Genomic DNA, 22254 nt, shown 5'->3' on the forward strand with positions numbered 1-22254 from the left:
GATCTCGTGAGCTTTGTCATAGTACTTTTTCATGGCCCAGTCAAAATTCTTGGAGAAAAGATAACAGGAAAGGTAGTATTTTATTTAAAGCTAATAAACTAGTCTAGAATGAGTTAACTAAATTATGAAAAGGCATATATTGAGTAATGGCACAATAAAGGCAGGAATTCAGGGTTTTTCTGTTTTCATTCATCTGGGAAAAGACCATGCAGCTAATGACAACCTAGCTCACCGCTCCCAACTCTGTACGTGCTTGGATTTTGACTAGGGTTACTACTGCAATAGTCCTACACTCCTAGTAAGGGAAGGGAAGAAAGAGCTAGAGCCAGAAACAAGGAAGGAGTCCAGAGGAAGACAGAAGGCTGGGGGTGTGGCTCAGTGGGTAGAGCACTTGCCTAACATGCAACGTTTTTAAAACACTGTTTAAAAGACAGAGAAATGTGTGCTAATTTTCCCCATGCTCACCTTGGCAGCAGCTAACACTTGTTCTCTTTCTTGTGTGATATGGCAGAATTGGGAAGAAAAATACTTACTGGGTGCAGTGGTGCATGCCTCTCATCCTACAGACTTGAGAGGCTGACGCAGGAGGATCACAAGTTCAAGGCCAGACTCAGCAATTTAATGACATCCTGTCTCAAAATTTAAAAATGAATAAATACAATGGGCTAGGGATGTAGCTCTCTGGTAAAGCCCTATTGGGTTCAATCCCTGGTACCAAGCAAACAAAAAAACACCTCTAGGAAATAGATGGAGCACATTAATATGGAAAACCATTATTCCCTCCTAGGTTACTTAAAAGAGCTAGGGTCTAATCTTATGCAGCTACACAGCAAAATGGCTCAAGTTCTTTGGACTTCTATTTCTTCATCTGAAAAAGCAGGAAATTGGGTTGGCTTTAAATTTCTATGGATTTGTATTAAGATCTTTTGAAGAAATAATGACTTATTTTCATGGACATAAAGGAGGAAATAAAAAGAAATCAATGTTTTAAAACATTCATCATGCTGGGGGCACAGTGGTGCATGCCAGTAATCCCAAGGGCTCAGGAGGCTAAGGTAGGAGGATCAGGAATTCAAAGCCAGCCTCAGCAACAGTGAGGCGCTTAGCAGTGATACCCTGTCTCTAAATTTTAAAAAATACCAAATAGGGCTGGGGATGTAATTCAGTGGTGGGGTGCCCCTGAGTCCAATTCCCAGTACCCTCCCCCACAAAAGAAACATTCATCATGTGCAAGACAAATAGCACAAGGGTTTTAAAAGGACAGACTCAAATGGCCTTTGTGTGTGTGTGTGTGTGTGTGTGTGTGTGTGTGTGTGTGTGTGTATACTGTTATCTATTAAGCTGTGTGATCTTTGGCAAGTAACCTAACTTCTCTGGGTCCCCAGAAGTAAAATGGGAACAGTGGTACCTTCCCTAAAGGGAAGCTGTGAGGATTAAATGAATTTATGTGTGTGTGTGTGTGTGTGTGTGTGTGTGTGTGCGCGCGCGCGCATACAAGGTTCTTTATACCTGCATGTATATCAAAATAGTAACTGGCACAAAGTAACTGTTCTATAAATGCTACTACAAACATTATCACAACTTGGTAAGATAGATCTCTCATTAAAAAAAAAAAAAAAACTTAAAAAAAATGGACCAGAAAAGCTAAGCTTCAAAGCTTTTAAGTTTTTTTAAACTCCATATTCAGTATCTTAAGTATTATCCTTTTCCAGTTAAAGAAGTGAAAGACACAGCATTTTGTAGGCAATTAAGGAAATTTTACCAGTTATACAACCATCAGTTAATCTGTATTCAGTGAATACAGAATAAAACCACATCTGGGGTGGGAGTTGTGGCTCAATGGTAGAGCGCTTGCCTAGCATGCATGAAGCACTGGGTTTGATCCCTTGAACCACATTAAAAAATAATAAATAAATGGTATTGTGTCCATCTGTAACTAAAAAAAAAAAAAAAAAAAAAAAATCTGGAAAGTTCTCCAACCCTGTACAGTTTTGGAAAGTGTAACAGTATCTAATCTGCCCACGTGAAGGAACGCCCAATGCCCAAAGGGATTACCCTTCTGTTAGGAAGTCCAGTGAATGCGTGAATGACATCTCCTCGTATGAAAGTTCTCAAGAGATGCAAATCGCCTACTTGAAATTCTGGGGCATTTAAATCTTCCTGGAGAAGTCTGTCTCTGGCCAGCAGGAGGAGACTTCTTTTAGGAGGAGGAATCCCTAAACCCTCTCTCCCAGAGGATAGGGAATGTTTTTAAAAAGGGTGTGAATGGGGAGAGCACTCCAGATTCAGGTATCAAAACCCGAGCCGAATCCCATCTCAGAGTGAAATCAAGTATTACAGAGGAGAAAATACAGACGGTAGGAATTATGGAATCATTTACTTTTTAGAGAACAACGTGAAAATCCATTCAGCCGCTTTCACATTACAGGAAGAGGAACCCTGAAATAAATTCAGTAGTTGCTGAGAGTTCACAAGAGAAAAAGAAAGCAGGCTGAGTCTTAAAAGAGCCACATGGAATTAAAGGAGAATCCAGAAAAGTAGTGAACTGGAGCCAGAAAAATGGTATTTGAATTCAACTCATCTTCTCAACGAATATTTATTTCTTGCTTTTTGTCAGGTAGTGTGTCAAGAGCTGGTTCTACAGTTTTGATCAAACAGACATGACCTGAGGGGATTTAGAAAGCTAGCCCAAGGAGTCAGAAACTATACATTTATTTTTGGTGTTTTTGGTGTACAGTGTATATAATCGCATAGCGGTGCTATAACAGTTAAAGAAGGGTCTTTCAAGAAAGAGGATGTCAGGGTAGAAGGTGTCTGCTCTAACCCAAATTTGCAGGAAGGCTTCTCTAAGCAGGTAGCACAAAAGGCAAATCTTGAGGGTGAGTAGGAGGAGCTGGGGGGGAGGGGCACTTCTACCCGGGAAACAGAAAGTGTGAAGGTCCTGAAAGTAAGAGCCGATTTAACATTAGAAAGGCCAGCCTCAGCAACTCAGTGAGATCTGACTCGGTGATAGGGCCCCCGGGTTCAATTCCCAGCATGGGGTTGGGGGGAGGGGACAGTGGTGGGGCACCAGTCCGGGTTTCTTGACCTCCAACCCTCTTGGATTTCCTTTGATACTCAGTATTTTGGAAATCTCTAATTAGCATATACTAAGTGCTTTCCCACGATAATTATTAATGAATCTAAACCTCATGAAAACAGATTCGCCTGATGGATTCACCTCCTTCTTACGTACCTTTCAAATATCACCTTAGCCCAAACTGTACCAGTCTTTCTCAGGGTACTGACTCAATAGACAAAGTCGATCCTTCCCCTCCTGCATATAAAAATAGCTTTTCCGAATCTACTGCTGTAATTGGCCTTTTTCCAGGGCTTTATGCTCCGCTGAAACAAAACACTTAAATGAGCAATTTAACTCTCGGTTTTAAACATAGGAAAATGACATTTTTGTCTGTTTTGAGAGGTGAATTTTAAATTGTTGACTTATAGCTAATCCCATGTAACACCACAGAAGCAAAAAACACTTCTGATCCCCTTTCGGTGCCATGCATATGAGTAAGACAAATAAAATGCACATCGAACCAGGTGGGGACAGTGACTTCGCAAACCAGCCTAGTTTTTGTGCTTCAACAGATAATGGAGACTGCTCAGAAGGCCTTCCGGCACCTTGACACATTGCCTAATTTGGCCAGCAGAGGGAGACCGGTGAGTCCTCAAGCACCACATGGAGCCACACCCAGATTATGGTTGCTTATTATCCAAGTGTCTCTCCTCTCAATGTTCAAGAAACCCCACATGAGATAGTCTTCTCAAGAAAGGCATTTTTTTTTTACTAAGGTAAAATTCACATAAATGAAAAATTACCATTTTAAAGTGAACAATTTAGTGGCATTTACCACTTTCATGTTATGCAACTGTCCCTTCCATCTAGTTCCAATCTAATAAATGCTTACATTTTATATAAGGACGACTGACAAAATCGCATCCCTGTTCTACCCTCCTTATTTCGTCACATTCCCAGTTTCGTCCCCCCACTTTCCCCAGCCAGCCCTCTTCACTATACGATTCGATTCACAGAATCTGACTCAGTGTTAAAATGACATGTTCGAAAACCAAAAAATCTCAATTCTTTACTTCTTCCTCTAGGAACTGCACAGTCGCAATCGACAGACAGTATGGGTGACTGTTTTTACAATTCTCTACCTTACTACATTGTCATTTCCCAGCAGTTAATAAATTATTTTAATTTAAATATAGTTACAAAGCGGAAATGAATAATGGACTGCACAAAACCCCTTCAGTCTTTGATGGGAAATTTGAAGTTATTTCTAGGTTAGCATGAAAACCAAGATTTTAAGGGCACCATGTCAACTGGTGAGATAACAACTAGGAGAAAAGCAGAACCAAAGGGCTAATATAACAAAAGCTGAAAGTTTACAACCTAGATTTACTTTTTAAAAAAAATAAAGAATTTAATCTAATTCATGGGGTCTTGGCCCAGGAAAGGGTAAAAAATGCCAAACTGGAGAGGCAGGGGGAGGGGAGTAGCTGTTGATGACTGGGAAAGTGGGAGGGAGGGAAACGAGCGGGAATGAGGCCGGTTCCGCCCTAACAAAGAGGCAGAAACTATGTCTCAACAGCCACCAGATCCAGTTCAGGGCGGTTTGAGCCAGTTTCTGAGCTGGATTGAGAACAACAGCCTCGGCAGAGACTTCACTAGGGTGAAACATAAAATGCAAAATGGATTTAGTCGAAAGAACCGGATTTGGCCTGGACTCGCTGAAGCCTAAAGCTGTTTCCTGGAGTAGCAAAGTCAGATAAAATATGAGGCCTGGACCAAGAACAGTGACCTGTTAACGGAAGGAAAAATTACAGAGCACAGTCCCTGTGCCATAATCCAGTCCGCATTTTCCCCCTCACTGCTCTTCATTGTGGCTGGTAAGGGAAAAAGGGCCTCAGGGTATCAGTTTTCAGAGAAAGCTGGCTGCGGTGTTGGGGGAGGGGAGGATAATGTGTCCTGGGTAGTTTAATGTGTGTGCCTGGTAGGTGTGTGGGGGAATGTATCAGAGGGTCTGAAAGAGAGGGAAGAACACTTCACACCCTGTTCACACCACCTTTCCACACTTTTGCTGCATTATTGCACCACAGCAAAATATGCTGCACTTACCGTGTGGTGGGAGCACCCTACATACAATTAACACTTGGATAGTCAATGATAAGACCTCTTCCGCCCTGTGCACTAAATGACAATACATGTGCTGTAAACATGTTCATTTCCTCTGTGTTCAAAAATATATAGATTGTACATACCTTCTCATTTAAGAGAGGCAAGCAGCTAGGTAATTTGGGAATAATTCTGTCCTCGCATCCCCTCCCCTAGGTGCCAGAACCTCCAGATGTCAGATTTAGTCCCACCCTGAATGGCTTCTCTAATTGAATGGCTCCTAGTCTTAGCTGTGGTCCGCAGCTGTCTAGGGTGTCCACATCCTGCGGCCAAGTTCAGCTCAGCCTACACAGACTAGTTACAACACTTTTCTCTTTTGCACCCCGGGAAAAAAACTGCAAAGGCTAGGTCTGCTGGGAGTAGGGGTGGGGCGAATTCCCTCTTAGTGTCCAAATGTGTTTAGAATCTTCCAGTCACCAGGTAAGTGCCTCCTGATTCCAGCTTTCTCAGATTTGGAAGCCAGCCCTGGTGCAGGGAGTGGGAAAGGGGGGCGGTGGAGCTTATAGATCTTACAAACAGTTCCTGTTACCAGCCCAGATTGTGTAGGTTTAAGAATACCCTGAGAGATTGGTAGAGGGGGAAGGGAGGCAGTCAAGCTGAAAGATGTCAAAAAATTCTATTTTATCCCTTAACCATAGATACATTGATGGACAATTGGAACCAACCCACTTTGCATTATTGCATGGGACATTCTAACGTATAGGAAACTTGTTACTACTGGTGTGTTCTAATTAGGAAGCACTTCTACATTCATTTCATTAACTATTAGACCTGGGCTGCTATGGATTCTGCTACAAGATTTTTTTGTTGTGGTTGTTTTTTGTTTTACTTAGGGAGGATGTGTCTCCCCACATGAAGATGCAGTAAGCTACCAAGGAGATAATAACAACAGTCATAATATTGACAGTGCCTAAGCCAGACATTGTATGAAATATTCACATCATAACTGATCTTAATTTAGTACTCCTCCTAAATCTGAGTTATTACTGGCCCCATTTTAGAGATGAGGAAAATGAAGCTTAGAAAAATAAGGTATTTTATTTACATTACACATCTGTAATGTGGCAGGCAAAGTTCATGGCTCCAGAATCTCTGCTTTTAACTTGTTACTATGCAGTGGCAAATGATTTACAAACTCCTTTTCAGACCCTACTGTGTGTCAGCCTACTTTGGACTAAGGGGAATAACGTCATAGAGACAGGGGAGGAATTGATTCAGTGATGAGAAGGTGATTCCTGCCTTCAACAAGCTTTCAATCTAATAGCTTTTTTTCCCAAGGACAATTCAGCACTGTCTGACAAAGCCCCCCCATCCACACACACACACATACACCCTGCCTCTGGAGTTTTGAGGCCATCTGGAAAATACAGTTTGGGATTCTCCTGCTGTGTGGGGAGGAACATATGAAATAGGGACTGATCTGGTACTAGCAGGCAGCACAGGCAGGCGAGTAAAAAGGGGCAGGGCGAGGCCTCTGGGGACACGTAGCCATGGCAACCTAGCCTGCTTTCCAGAACAATGTCTCTAACCAAGAAAACACTAGAGAGAGCTTTCCCTTTATAATCCCCAAGGCCTGTCGGGCCAGTGATTGCACAAAGGGGATTCTTTCTCTATAGAGAAATGACACTTACAAGGCCCAGAAACAAAGGGAAACAATTGTTGTATAGGATCCGCCTTTGTATTTGGCTGGAGGAAAATCAACAAAGCAACTTAGTTCCTTTTCCACTCTTCACAGGAAATGAACACTGCTTTGTTCTGAGAGATTCCTTTTTTTTTTTCTTTTTATATAATATTTGTTGTAATTTTTCTTTTATCCCATTTTACAGATGAGAAAGATTAATAAGCATGACTGGATCTGATGACTGTAAAACTATAATTTTCAAAGCCCAGTTACCCTTTTAGGTTTTGTGCTTTTAGGTGGCCCTGCCTCTGCCGATTTTGTGATAATCCTACCAGATGATGTGAAGAACGTGTGTGTCCACGTGCTCGGGCCCAAGGAGCCACTGGCACTGCTGCTCTGGTCCACCAGTGCTTGGCTTGATGCCACTCGCCCCTCCCCCGCACCCCGCTGCAGCCTGGAGGAGGAGGAGGAAGAGGAATGCGGAAGGCATTCCAGCTCCGCCCCTGCAAGCCACCACTCCTGCCGCGGGTTTAGGAAACTCCTAAGTGGGCTGAAAGAAGACAGCCAGCTGGTGACTGTACCTCTCCAGATTTCCAAATGATGTGGTCTACAGCCGCACTACACCCTGCGCATTGATGGATGTTGGTAGCTGGGCTGAGCCGGGTGGTGACCTCGTTAAAGATGAGCACCGGGTCTGTCGCAACTCGCAAGGCCAGGAACAATAGCATAATAATAAACGATTTTCCGTAAACGCCTACCTATGTAAATAATGTAATTTTTTTTAAACAGTTATATGGACCAGAAGGAGTGAAATATCTCCTGATAGTGAAAGTCTTGCTCTACGGGTGCAGTGGCGCACGCTTTTAATTCCAGCCACTCAGGCTGAGGCTGAGCCTTGGCAAATTCAAGGCCAGACGAGACAACTTAGACCCTATCTTAAAATTTTCAAAGGGGCTGGAGATGTAGTGCAGTGGTAGAATACTTAACGAGCACGTGGGAGGCCCTGAGTTCAAACCTAGAGCCTCAAATTTCTGCTGCTGGAGCACCCAGTCCATCATAAAATTGGCAAGATCGAAATAATGACCGAGTCCTCATCTTCAGTCCTTTTGTGCAGTAACGAATAAGGGAGGTAAATAGGTCACATTCTCCTATATGTGAATATAAAGAAATGCCTGAGGAGATTTAAACTACACTTTCCATTTCAATCCTAGAGATTTTGTTGCCACTTAGTGATAGTGTCTGGCCCAACAAAGATGAGAACCACTTCCAGAGAGCCCTTACTAGGAGTCATTTGGGGGCTGGGGGTGTGACTCGATGGTAGAGTGCTTGCCTAGTATTCACAAAGCCCTGGATTCTCTCTCCAGTATCTCTCATATCTCTTCATTCAATATTCATTTAAATGCTTCCTAACAATTAGGCACCATGGTACTATTTACTGTGCTAGACCTGTGAATCTAAAAAATCACAAACAGCATGGAACTTCTTTTCAAAGAGCTTACAGACTCAGCCGAAAATCAGCAACTGAAAGTGTGATGTGACATATGCTTTATAAAGATAGAGGCAAACTGAGCATGGTGGTGCATGCCTGTTATCTCAACAACCCGGGAGGCTGGGGCAGGATGATCGCAAATTCCAGGTCAGCTTCAGCAATTTAGGGAGACCCTAAGCAACCTTGCAAGACCCTGTCTCAAAATTAAAAGAAAAATGGCTAGGGATGTGGCTCAATGGTTACGTGCTCCTGGTTCAATTCCTTGTACCAAAATGAAAAGAAAGGAAAGACAGGGGCAAGACGATGTGCTTGAAGAGCGAAGAGCGAAAGAATATGAAAACGGTAGACAGACTCCTCCAAAAGAACTGCAAAAAGAGATGGAGTTAGCTAGAATTATATCAGACCCAGGGATCATAAAAACTAGGTTTTCATCACAGATTCAGCTTTCAGGCAGAAATAAAAGCATCCAAATGATAACAGAAAGCTAAGAGTTGAGGTCCCAAGGCTGGGTCTTTTCAGGACATGAAACAGGAGGATGACCATAGTCAGGAGAATTCATCTGTTTCTTTACCAGGAAGCTTCCAAGTGTCCTCATAGGATAATAACTAGTGCACAAACATGAAGAATCCTGAAAAAAATGTAAACATTTGACATGCAGATTTCAACACCCAAAGTACTTTAAAATTTCAATGTAATATTTGTAAATTTAGAATTATTAGCATATTATTGGACCTAATATAAGATTTGCAATTAGAAAAATGACATTGAGTCAATACTAATGTTTTCACTGAAGATTCCAAGTGTCCATTATTGAGACCTGTTCACACATTTTAGGGTGTGGTCTAACATCAGCATTTAAAGTAGGGCCTATGCCCATGCTGTGGACCCTAACATCCAAACGATTTAACCATTTCAGGTTTTAAAGGACAAAGTCAATGGGAGGGGGGAGGCGGAGAGAAATATTCTTTAAGAGATCTGGGGAAATGTGAAAGGTGGATTGCAGAAAGTCTGTTATCACACTACCACGCCAAAATATTTGCAGACAAATCTTTTCTTCTTGTATTGGTCTGTTTTGTGTCGCCTTGAAAAAACAAACTACAGCAGCCAAAAAAAAAAAAAAAAAAAAAAAAACAACAACAACAACAACAAAAAAAAACTGAGGCTGGGTGACATAAAGTAAAGAGGATTATTTGGTTCACGACACTGGGTGAATATAGGATCTAAACAGCATAATATTAGTGACCTGGTAAGGGACCTCTGGCTGTGTTACAACATGGCAGAAACCTGAAAGGGAATTTACTGTGTGACGTGTAGAAGGAAGAAAGTATGTGGGGTGGTCTCATTTTAATAAACCTCTTGCTCAACTAATTCATTCATGCAAGTCACAACCCACTCTTTTCGATCAACACTAACCATTCATGAAGGTGGAGTCCCTCTGACCTAATTAACTTCTACTAGGCCCACTTGAAGGTTCTAAACACTGGAGACCAGTTTCTAGCACATGAATATTTGGAGAACAAACTATATCCAAATAGGATAGGTCTTCAGTTTGGAGTCACAATGTACTATTGTATTGTCTAATCTCTGAAATTACAATTTACTTTGGTCAATAAGAAGGAGGTGATATGTACCATTTTCAGGAAAAACTGGGATCTAATAAGCATATACTGCTCTCTTATACTATCATTGGAGAGCTCAAAGAAGCATGTTGAGTTGACATGTCTTTCACCCAGAGTTGTCTTGCCAAGGCACATTAGACATGTAGTATGAGAAAGAAACAAATTTTTCATGTGTTAAGTCATTGAAAATTGGTGGTTATTTGTTCTGTGGTACAAACTAAGTTATCTTGATTAAGTCATCTTTTAATAACCATTCCCTATCCTAATTCTTCCTATAGACAGTCTTCTGCTTAAGAAACAACTCACAACAGCTGGGCATGGTGACACAGGCCTGTAATCCCAGTAATTCAGGACACCGAGGCAGGAGGATAGAAAGTTCCAGGCCAGTCTTGGCAGTTCAGTGAGACCTTATCTCAAAATTTAAAAAAAAAAGGAAGAAAGAAAATTAAGGACTGTCCCACATTCTTGGGGTGCCAATTGCCACGTTTCTTTTCCGGTGACTAAAAGGCTCAGGGGTCACTCTAGTTGAACTGGGCTAACTGGGCTGCACGAAATAACCACACAAGAGACACAAATACCTTTTTCTTTGGGGTCGCTGTGACGGCTCCTCTGACCTTAAGGGTCCGCAGAAAGAGAGAGAGCGAGAGCACGCTCTGACCCCTTTTATTGAGGAGAAGCTATTCAAATGAGGCAAGGGGTCAGGTTTTAGGGGGCTGAGTCTGTCTTCATGATGTCCACTGTCAGCAGGTTGACTGACACCTGGGTAGGCCACACCCAAGGGCACAGTAAGAGAAGGGGACACACACAAGGCACTTCCATGGAAGATTCTATCCTAAACAGGGCAAGGGGTTATATTACAAAGGAACAGGTGAGCATAGCTTCACCCATGGGGCTGTAGCAAGATACACTCATTTCTGTGACTGAGCGCCTCAGCACCCAGCTGGGGAGTGTAACTCAGTCACCCGTAAGTTGGCCTCCCAAAGGACTGGAGTTGGAGCTCAGTGTCAGAGACCTCTGAATTCAATCACCAGCACCACCAAACCAAACCAAACTGACTCCAGCTCCAGTCCCTGGGTTTGGATCTTGTTAAGCATAAATCAACTGTGTTGATATTATTCTCTTAATGATATTTGTTTAGTAATTGGAATATGACCCAAATCTGCCCATTGAAAAGTGAAAAAGGAAAAAGATTTCTCAACAGGAAGACTCAGAAAAGTTTCTCAAATGAAGAAGAAAAAGAGAAAAGATGGGAATATTGGGCTGGGGATGTGGCTCAAGCGGTAGCCCGCTCGCCTGGCATGCGTGCGGCCAGGGTTCGATCCCAGCACCACATACAAACAAAGATGTTGTGTCCGCCAAATACTAACAAATAAATATTAAAATTCTCTCTCTCACTCTCTCTTTAAAAAAAAAAAGATGGGAATATTTATTCTACTTTATGGAATAAAGTGTTGCCCAATTCTGTAATGAAAAATAAAACCAATTAAAATCTTTGAACTAAAAAAAAAAAAAAGCTGGACACCAAGGCAGAATCCCAGCAGCTCAGGAGGCTAGCCTCTGGGTTCAAATCCCTAGTACAAAAAAAAAAAAAAAAAGAAAAGAAAGAAAAGAAAAAAAAAGAAAGAAAAAGAAGAGATTCACTTTTTTATTGTTGTTCAGAATGTGGTAAGGGCCCTTCCAGAACAATAGGCTCTCCTAGAGCAAACAAAGAGGAGAGGTGGCATACTCAGTACCTATGTGTGCATGCACAACTTTGTTGCTTCTCTATAATACAGAATACCCAAATCAGAATGTATGTTACCATTTAGGGGAAACAAAGGGGCTAACAGAGGCACCTGGGAGAGACTTCTAAAGTATAGAATCTTTCAACCCTGCCAGTTGTCCTGGAACACATCTCTCCTGCCAGTCCAGAAGCCAGGATGAATAACTAATTGTCAGTCCAGGACCTATGAGCAATAAACCAGGCAACCATTGCCCTACACCCAGTTGTCCCTAACCACTATATTCTCCTGGGTCTCATCCCTGCTGAATCTGCCGTCTTCATATATCTGGGCCTCAAGAATGACTTCTGTATCCACCCAGCTCCTCAACCAATCTTTGCCTTCCAGGGGAAAAATCCTTAGAATACAGACAAAGGCCAGCTGACAAGGACTAGACTGCCTCAAGGGTTTAAAAAATTTCCAACCACTTTTTGCACCATGTTAGCCTCTGATTTAAAGCCTTCTCAGTGGACAAACATAGTTATATGCTGCTCCAGGATGTGGATGATCTACTGCTGGCCAGACAGACACAGGAGGATTGTATGGGAGGGACACAACAGCTCCTCCCTATTCTATGGAAAGCTAGCTACAAGGTTTCAAGGAAAAAGGACCAAATCTGTCAAGAGAAAGTCAAATACCTCAGTTTTCACCTATCCTAAGGACAATGTTATCTCAGTCTAAAAAGAAAACAGGTTATTTACTCAACCCTAGTTCCATCAATTAGGACTGACCCCAGGTTCAAAGAGTTCCTTGGGTTTCAGGTTTCTGTAGAATCTGGATACCTAACTTCTCTATCTTGGCAAAACCCCTCTATGAGGCCATAAAGGGGGGAGTATCAGAATATTTTTTATGAGAACAAGCACAACAAAAGGCATTTGAGGAGATTAAACAGGCCCTCACCGACGCACTCGTGTTGGGACTCCCAGATGTGTCCAGTCCTTTCTTCTTGTATGTACAGGAGCGAATACTGGTGTTGCACTGGAGTTCCTGACCCAAACGCTGGGGTCATGGCATTGTGCAGTGGCATACCTCTCTAAACAATTTGGCCCTGTATCTGAGGCTGGACCCCTGCCTTTGAGCACTCGCAGCCGCAGCCCTCTTAGTGTCAAAGGCTGACACTCTAACTTTGGGACGAGAAATAATGGTCAGAGTGTCACACTCAGTACTGACAGAAATTGAGTACAAGGGGCAATATTGGCTGAACAATGCACTGATGGTCAGATATCAGGGTATGCTGTACGAAACCCATGTATCCACCTGGAAGTAGAGCAGACCTTAAATCCCACAATGTAGATCATGACTACATTGAAGTCATGGACAACATATTTTCCAGTTGATCAGACTTAACAGACCAGCTTCTCAAAGATTCTGATGCTGAGTATTCACCATTGGTAGCATTTGTAGAAGAGGAAGAACACCTTGCTGGGTACTTATAAATCCAAAATTGAGGTGAAACCTCTGCCAAAAGTAACCTCAGCACAAAACACAGAACTCATCATGCTGCCCCAAGCCCTTCAACTGGCAGAGGGATATGTGTCAATATATATACGGATTCTAAGTATGCTTTCACTACCCTCCAAGTACACTGAGCTTTGTAAAACGAAAAAGGCCTAATTAACTCAGGAGGAAAATATGTAAAATACAGCAAATCCTTGAACTGTTGATGCTATATGGGCTCCTAAAAAGGTGGCAGTCATGCATTGTTGGAGACATCAAAGGGGGAACACCAAGTCACTGGGGAAACCGTAAAGCAGATCGAGAAGCAAAGCTTGCAGCCTCCAAGGGGGCAAAAGAACCAACGGCTCTGACTGCCGCCCTGCTTCCCAGTTCACTGCAGAATGGGACCCTAATTGCTCACAACATAAGAATACCTGATTTAAAACTGAAAATGGGAGCTACTTCCCAGGGGAAGGTGGAGATTTGAAGATGGTGGAATAGCAATTCCTGAGGCCCTAGCTCCATCATTTGTTAAGCAATTTCACCAGTATAGACCCACATTGACTGGACAGCTCTTGAAGCCAACCGGGCTGACATTTCTACATTCCCTGGCTCTCCTGCATAGCTTGAGCAGTACAAAGTGTTGAAGGGCCCACATTCGAAAAAAAAGTTGTGGTCTTCACTGAGCTCTTCTGGGTCTTGGGCTATAAATATTTGCTAGTCTTTGTGTGTACTTTCTCAGGCTGGGTAGAGGCCTTCCCTCCTCACGTAGAGAAGGCACATGAAGTGGCCCAATCTCTCACAAAGGAAATCATTCCTTGATTTTGAATCCCAGTCACCATGGGATCAAATAATGGGCTGGTGTTTATGGCTGAAATGGTGCAGTTAGTAGCAAAGGGGTTGAAGATTACCTGGAAGTTACACACTGAATACCATTCTCAGAGTTCTAGGAAGGTGGAGCGAATGAACTGAACACTACAGTTAATACTAAAGAAAGTGTTTCAGGAAACTCAACTGCACTAGGACCAGGTGTTGCCAATTGCTTTGTTGAGGATTCTGTCTAGCCCTACTAGACAGGGTTTTCCCCTTATGAGATTCTTTGTGGACAACCTCCTCCCATTATAAGGGGTATAGAAGGAGATCTAAAAGGCAACATTATTCTGAGGCAGCAGATGCAGGCTGTTGGCTCAACTCTGACCACTGTAAACCATTGGATTAGGGAACGACCACCTGTGATCCTGACCATAGATGTCCACCAGGAATTAAACTTAGGGGTACTCCACCACTGAGCCACATCCTCAGCCCTTTTTGGTATTTTATTTAGAGACAGGGTCTCACTGAGTTGCTTAGTGCCTTGCCGTTGCTGAGGCTGACTTTGAACTGGTGATTCTCCTGTCTTACCCTCCTGAGCTGCTGGGATTACAGGCGTGTGCCCAGCAGATGTCCACCCCTTTAAGCCAGGAGATGCTCTACGGATAAAAGCAGGGAATGTCAACCCCCTAAAACGTCTTTGGAGGGGCCAATTCACTGTCATTTTATCCACCCCTACCTCAGTGAAGGTGTCCAAGGTGGTCCCCTGGGTTCACCAGAGCAGAATAAAACTCTCATGACTTGGGAGTGCATTCTGATGTAGCGGCATCATGCAAATTGATTGTCCAAAAAAAGAGAGCTGCATCCTAAGAGACTCTTGAGGATGGCAGCCCTGCTTTACTGACCCTGGAAGCTACACATGGAAGAAGCTGGAGGAATTGACCACCTGTAAGGATAAATGGACTATTCTTATTTCCAATATTGGCCTCTTTACTGAAATGTTTTGGCACTGCCACCCCTTACCCATCTCTGTTGCTTGGCCTTAGTTTCAATTTTTGCAGTAGGATTAGTAGAGACTGCTCTGGCCAACTAGCACAGGGTTGAAAAAGCTTCAATTAGTAGTCTTTTACATCCTATTGATAGGGTTTCATTGCTATTGGCTGTGTCTGATCTGGTTCCCATTCGTAGACTTCATTTCCTCATCCTATAACCCATGCCTTCCTGTGACTCAATCATGCTGAAGCATGGCCACAACCCTACTTTACCATACCCATTTCAAGGAACAATTTCAGGGATCTGTAAACACAATAGACTACCTATTCTATCTGCCAGCAAGGGAACTAACACACATGTTTCAACCCACAGTACTCCCCAACAGGTCCTAAGCAGTGATAATATAGGTCAAATAATTATTGACCCCAAGCAGCCAGTGTCAGTTCTCTTTGATATGTGTGAAGTCATAAATAAGTATTGGTCATGGTGACCTGCCAAGGCTAGTGGAGGGCTCTCTTGGGGATGGGAACACAGACTTTATGATAAATATATGTATGAACAACTCTTACCTCAACCCAGATGCACCAATAACAATGGTAACTGCCCCTACTGGAGCTGTGTATAATGGTCCACCTGGCAAGGGAAGGATAAAACAACTCTCCTCCAAAAGGGTGTTGCCATCTCAAGCTATATGTCAGGGGCCCATAACCCTGTTAATTTCACTATCCTTAACCTAGAAGACTTGAGATGGAAAAATGGTCACAAAATTGGCATGGCTATATATGGACAGGGCACAGATCCCGGCCCCAATACACATTAAAAGGGTTAGAACTCCACTTGAGTCTTTATTTAAAGAGATAAAGACTGGTTTACCCATTTCCACCACAATCAGAAACCTGTTCCTAACCTGTGTGTGAAGGAACTAATGTGGGGGATCAATGACCATGGAAAGCTAAAGAGCTAGATCATCATGAGCCCTCTCCCTGTTCAATTACTGGTGTTTGGTTCCTCAAAACCTCAATTATTGGAAAATATTATTTTGCTCAAGAGGGAAAACATTTTAACATCTCAGTTGGGAATTTAACATGTCTGGGCCAAACATTCTATAACTACCCAGAAAAAAATAATGGTGGGGATCCTCAAATTACATAGAACTGTCCCTTGTCAAACTTCTTTAACCTAAAAAGGCCTGGGACATGCTGCCACAGAAATTGAATGTCAAGCCCCTGGTGGACTATACTGGATATGTAGAAGGGCCACCAATGCCAAAATCTGTACCTCTCTGAACAGATAATCCACTATTGTGGCCCTGCCACTAGGGCAGGTCCTATGGGTACCATACTGCCATCTATGTATTAAACTGTATTATCAGGCTACAGGCTGATGTTGAAATTATAATTAATGAAACTGCAAGAGCCTTCAATTTATTGACCAAACAAAGAACTGATTCTGGTCCAGATCTTCTTTACTGGGGATGATTCACCCCTCTCTTTTCCTCCTTCCATTAGCCGCAGGGGAACAATTGGGAGTCCCAGTGTATGAAGACTGACGAGCCCAAAGGAGTGGTGAGCACTGGCAATTGGTAACTAGAAAGATGACAAACGCCTCTCTGAACAGATAATCACAATTATGGCCCTGCCACCAAGGCAAGTCCTATGGGTACTGTGTTCCCATCTATATATTAAACTGTTTTATCAGGCTATAGGCTGTTGTTGAAATTATAACTAATGAAACTGAAAGAGCCCTCAATTTACTGGCCAAACAAAGCACTAAAATTTACAATATTATCTATGAAAACTGTTTAGCCTTAGACTGTTGCTTACTTCTGAAGGTGGGGTACGTGGGAAACTTAACCCGAGCAACTACTGCTTACAAACTTATGAAGGCAACATCATAGAGGAAATCATGTATCTTGTGAGAAAGATTGCCCATGCCCCAGTCCATACCTGGAAAGTTTGGAACCCCAGGGAACTATATGGGAGGTGGGTTTTCAACTTTTGAGCGATTCAAAACTCTCATAAGCATTGTGGTTTTAATACTATTCTTACCATTCCTGCTACCTCTGGTTATAAGAGCTGTCTCCAGTCTCATGGAGGCTATGGCTGAAAGGAAAATGGCACATGTTAGGATATTATGGAAATATGAGCCATTGAATCAAGATGATGCTCTTTGACCCTGAGAGGATATGTGCCTCAAAGGGGAAATGTGATAATCGCCCTCCCAGATCAAAGGGCTCTCCCAGAACAAAGAGAAGACAACATGGCCCACTAAGTACCTATGTGTGCGCACAACTCTGCTGCAACTCTATAATATAGAATACCCAATCAGAATGTATGTTACCAAATAGGGAGACAAAGGGATGACATGTAAAGGGGAAACCAACAGAGGATATATATATAAGACAATGTTCTGCTGAGTCCCAGAGCTCAGCCTTTTTGTGTGAATCCCCTGGGTAGGTCAGTGCTGGCACAAATACACTGCTTCTTGGCTGAAAGCCTCAGTGTCCTGTCTCTCTGTGAGAGAATCCTGCAACATGTTGTCATACATAGGTATTGCATTAGTTATATATTGCTGTGTAGCAATTTACAACACGTATTTTATTATCTGACTGTTTCTGTGAGTTAGGAATATAGGAGCAGTTTAGCCAGACAATTTGAGTCCAGAATCTCTTATGAAGTTCCTGTTAAGACATTGGCTATGCTACAGATATCTGAAGACTTGACTAGGGCTACAGATCTCCTTCCAAGGTGATGCATTTAAATGGCTATTATAGAAGTGCTCAGTTTATTGCTGGCTCCTGGCAGGAAAGCTCAGTTACTTGCCATATGGACTTCTCCATAGGGTTACTTGAATGTTCTCATAATAAGATAGCTGGATTTACCTTAGAGTGAGTCATCTAAGAGAAAAAACAAGGAGGAAGCCACATGTATTTATTATTCTAATTTTAGGAGCAAGACACTATAATTTCTATTGCATTCTAGTCATCAAAAAGGAATTGCTAAGAATAGCCCACATTTAAGAGGAGGAAAATTAGGCTCTACGTTTGCAGGAAGAATATTAAAAAATTTGTGCACATAACTTAAATCACCACAAATGTGACCTGAGGAAATACTGTGGCCATATTGAGATAATAAAATCTCAATATGAGATCCAGCCTCAGGGTAAACCCTCATACTGAGGAAAGAGGAATGGATACAGAAAGAACCTTGATAGCCAGTGGTAGTGGCTATTGCATGCCTACAATCCCAGTGGCTTAGGAGGTTGAGGCAGGAGGATCACAAGTTCAAAGCCAGCCTCAGCAAATTACTGAGGCCCTAAGCCACTTAGTGAGCCCCTGTCTCAAAATTAAAAAAATAAAAATAAGGGCCTGGGGTTGTAGCTCAGTGGTAGAGTGCTTGCCTAGCATGCACGAGGCACTGGGTTCAATCCTCAGCACTACATAAATGTAAAATAAAGATATCGTGTCCACCTAAAACTTAAGAATAAATATTATTAAAAGAATAATAAAAATAAATATAAACAGGGCTGGCTGGGGATGTGTCTTAGTGGTTAAGTGCCCCTGTTTAATCCCTGGGAAGGAAGGAAGGAAGGAAGGAAGGAAGGAAGGAAGGAAGGAAGGAAGGAAGGAAGGAAGGAAGGAAGGAAATGAAAGAAAGAAAGAAAGAAAGAACTTTCATTATTGAACCTCTGATCTTACTATGTCTGGAACCTACTCTTGACTACTAGATTTTTGGGAGAAAATTTTTTTTCTTTCCTTAACATCTCAATTGATTAGAAACATGAGATTTGTCAGTAGTTACCGCAAAGGGTGATAGTCAACATATTTAATCACCTATATACCATAATTTAACCTGTGTATTGGTATATAACTGTAAAAAACATTTAAACATAGTCTCCATTTCTAAATTATAAAATTCATATATTTATAAAATTATTTATTCACTTAAATATGCATATATGTGTATATGTATATAAAAACTTATTTTAATTTTTCTTCAAATTATTCTAATAATTTCCAAATAATTTGATTTTTTTAAGCCACGGTTTTACAGAAACAACTGCAGTAAACTCTTATGACAACCCTTAAATTGACTTGATAGTCATTAGATGGTTTTTACTAAAGTTTTCAATTTGTCTTAATGATAGCACTGTTATTCATGGTGATGATTTCTCAACTTCCAATGAACTAAAAGCACAAAAACAGTTTCATTGAAAATTTTTCTGTTAGCTATTACAAAATTAGATTTTTATAGATGTAATTAATAATCAAATTAAGACAAAGGGAGCTGGGTGATGTGGTGCACAATTCCAGCAATTCAGGAGGCTGAGGCAGGAGGATCACAAGTTTGAGGCCAGCTTCAATAATTTAATGAGGAACTTAGTGAAACCCTGTCTCAAAATAAAAATTTAAAAAGGGCTGGGGATGTAGCTCAGTAGTAGAGCATCCGTGGATTAAACTCCCAGTACCTCAAGAAAACAAAAACGTTTAAAAAAGAGATTTCAGTTCAGGCAATCATGTAAGGATCACTCAGTAAGATCATAAACAGAGAATGGATGACCCTAGTTCCAAAGTCCTGGTGAACCCTAGATGTATGACATTGGAGTGCATCACAGGCTTTCTCTTCCCCAATGGGGTTTGGATCCACTCTTAGGCAAGCAGGGGAAATGGAATAGATATTGAGAGTCAGAGCCCCCCACCATGGACATCAACTAATCAAAAAGGACATTGGTCACAGTACTGGAACAGAGTCATTAACCCCTTAGTTGTTTGGATTTAGGAAGGTTTAGGAAGGTCTAGGAATGTGAATGGGTCAGAATAGTCAGGGCTACAAGGACAGTATAGGAGAGGGACTCATTGGTCTAGGGTGGTGCTTTTTTTAAACAAACAAAAAAATTGGTACTGGGAATTGAACCCAGGAGCACTCAACACTGAAACACATATCCAGCCCTATTTTGTGTTTTATTTTAAGACAGGGTCTCGTTGAATTACTTAAGGCCTTGCTCAGTCTCTGAGGCTGGCTTTGAACTCACAATCCTCCTGCCTCAGCCACCTGAGCGGCTGGGATTACAGGTGTGTGCCACCATGCCTGGCAGGGTGGTGCATTTTATTCCTAAAAAAATATTTAAAAATCAAAGAGTTTGATATAGAAGAAAATTTGTTTTGTCTTCCTGGATAGATTTTTCTTTCTTTTCTTTCTTTCTTTTTCTTTTTCTTTCTTTCTTTCTTTCTTTTTTTTTTTTTTTTTGTATCAGGGATTGAACCCAGGGGTGCTTAATCACTCAGTCACATCTCCAGTCTTTTTTTTATTTTTTATTTTGAGACAAAGTCTCACTAAGTTGCTTAAGGCCTTGCTAATTTGCTGATTCTGGCTTTGAGCTTGAAATCCTCCCGCCTGAGCTTCTAGAGCCACTGGGATTACAGGAATGCATCACCACTCCAGCATTGATATAGATTTTAATTTTCTTTCCCCAACCCTTCACCTTATCTCAGGCTACTGATTGGGAAAAACTGTATTAGGTGAGATATTCTGGATGATGTCCACATGGCCTTGTCTATGTTATTTTTCATTTCTTATTTTGTTTATTTATATATTAAACATTTATAAACAAGAAGTACTAAAATATGAGGACAGTTATTCTTAAGTAGCTCAAAGTTATAGAGCCCTTTCTTGGAATATGGTTGCATATCTGCACTAAGGGAGAATAATCATCTATGCAAACTCATGCTATTTATCTAAAGCAAATATCTTTCCAGAAAAAGAAGACAGAAATGTGTTCCTTTATCTGCCAAGTAGAACAAAAGAAAGATGCCCTGAGATTTCACTATGGGTGGAATATTAATTGGATTCCACTATGAGAATATGCAGTTAGGAAAAAAAAATTTTTTTCAACCAGAAGAGATTAAATAAAGAAATCAGTTAAGGTTATTGGAAGACTGGAGAAAAAGGGAAGGTTATTCAATAAATAATATCTACTGCCATTCCTAGATTAAAGAAGGGAAATCATTATGTAGAGGCCAAGGGTATGTGGTCTAAGGCTTATATTATTGGAATCCAGTGTAAGGGAGGAATAAAGAAATTTCTTTATCCCCTTGTATCATCACAAGCTGCCAGAGTCACTGTAGCTTCCCATGCCACAGATTTACTACTACTGTGGCCTCTGTCACCAACGTTATTGGCATTTCCACTTTTTATCAGTGATGCAGTCTTTGTTTAAAGTGATGGAAACAGCTACTCTTTTAAGTGCTCAAAACTGGAAAAAGAAAGTCATATCTTTACTCCCTCTTGCCTGTTTTTCTTCCTTTTGGGCTTTTGAGGCTAGCCTCAAATTTTCGATCCTCCTGCCTCGGCTTCCAGAGTTGATGAGATTATAGACTTGTGCCACCAGGCCAGCCAAACTCCTCCTGATTTTAAATCTCCATCCATTGCAACATATCACCAAAATCAGCCAGGAAATGTAAGATATAGAATCCAAGCACCTTACAACATATAGCAAAGAACAGAAGTTTGAGAATGAAAGTTGAAAACAACAACAAAAAAGAAAGTTATGTCTCATAACCCTGGGACAGTAGAGAAACTCCTTCACCTTTCTGAGGAAATATCATCGTGGAGTCTCAAAGGTAAACCTATAGACAGCCACTCAAGTCTCAGGCACTGAGGGATCTGAGCTATGTGTGGGGGACAAGGAAACTTCAGACAAGGGATAAGGGACAAATCCTTAATCCTTGTTAAAGGATACAGGAAATATTTAATTGTGTGTGTGTGTGTGTGTGTGTGTGTGTGTGTGTGTGTGTGTTTGTGTGCAATTATCTATGATAGCGGGCAAAGGATATATGAAATCCTCTGCCCTGTTTCTCTAGATGCACTCACTAAAAATTCCATATCACCAAGATTAAAATAATCAAAATGCAATCTTGTCTAGGAATGAAAAGCATCCAAATGTAATTTGGAACTCTAAAATAAGGTGTCATTTGTATAAGGACAATGTGGATGAAGAGAATAAGGTACTATCCCAAAATAGAAAGTTATGGGGATGGACAATCTGTGGAAATAAAGTAAGACAATCAAATGAAAACCAGCAAAGTGTATTTATTTAGAGTTTGCTATAGCAAGGGCATCAACCACTGTTACTTGTCTTTGGACAGAGCCTCAAAGTTGGGCAGAGAAGCAGGAAAATTTTGTAGTAGAAAACAGGGAAGGCTTCAGATATGCCCTAATTAGAAGCTAGTGGCATGGGGCAGATATAGGCTGGTAAACTAGAAGCAAGATGTCCCATGTTATTGGTTAGGGGCATAAACTTAG

The sequence above is a fragment of the Spermophilus citellus genome (genome assembly GCF_964194105.1).
Source record: "Spermophilus citellus genome assembly, chromosome: 10".
NCBI lineage: Eukaryota > Metazoa > Chordata > Mammalia > Rodentia > Sciuridae > Spermophilus > Spermophilus citellus.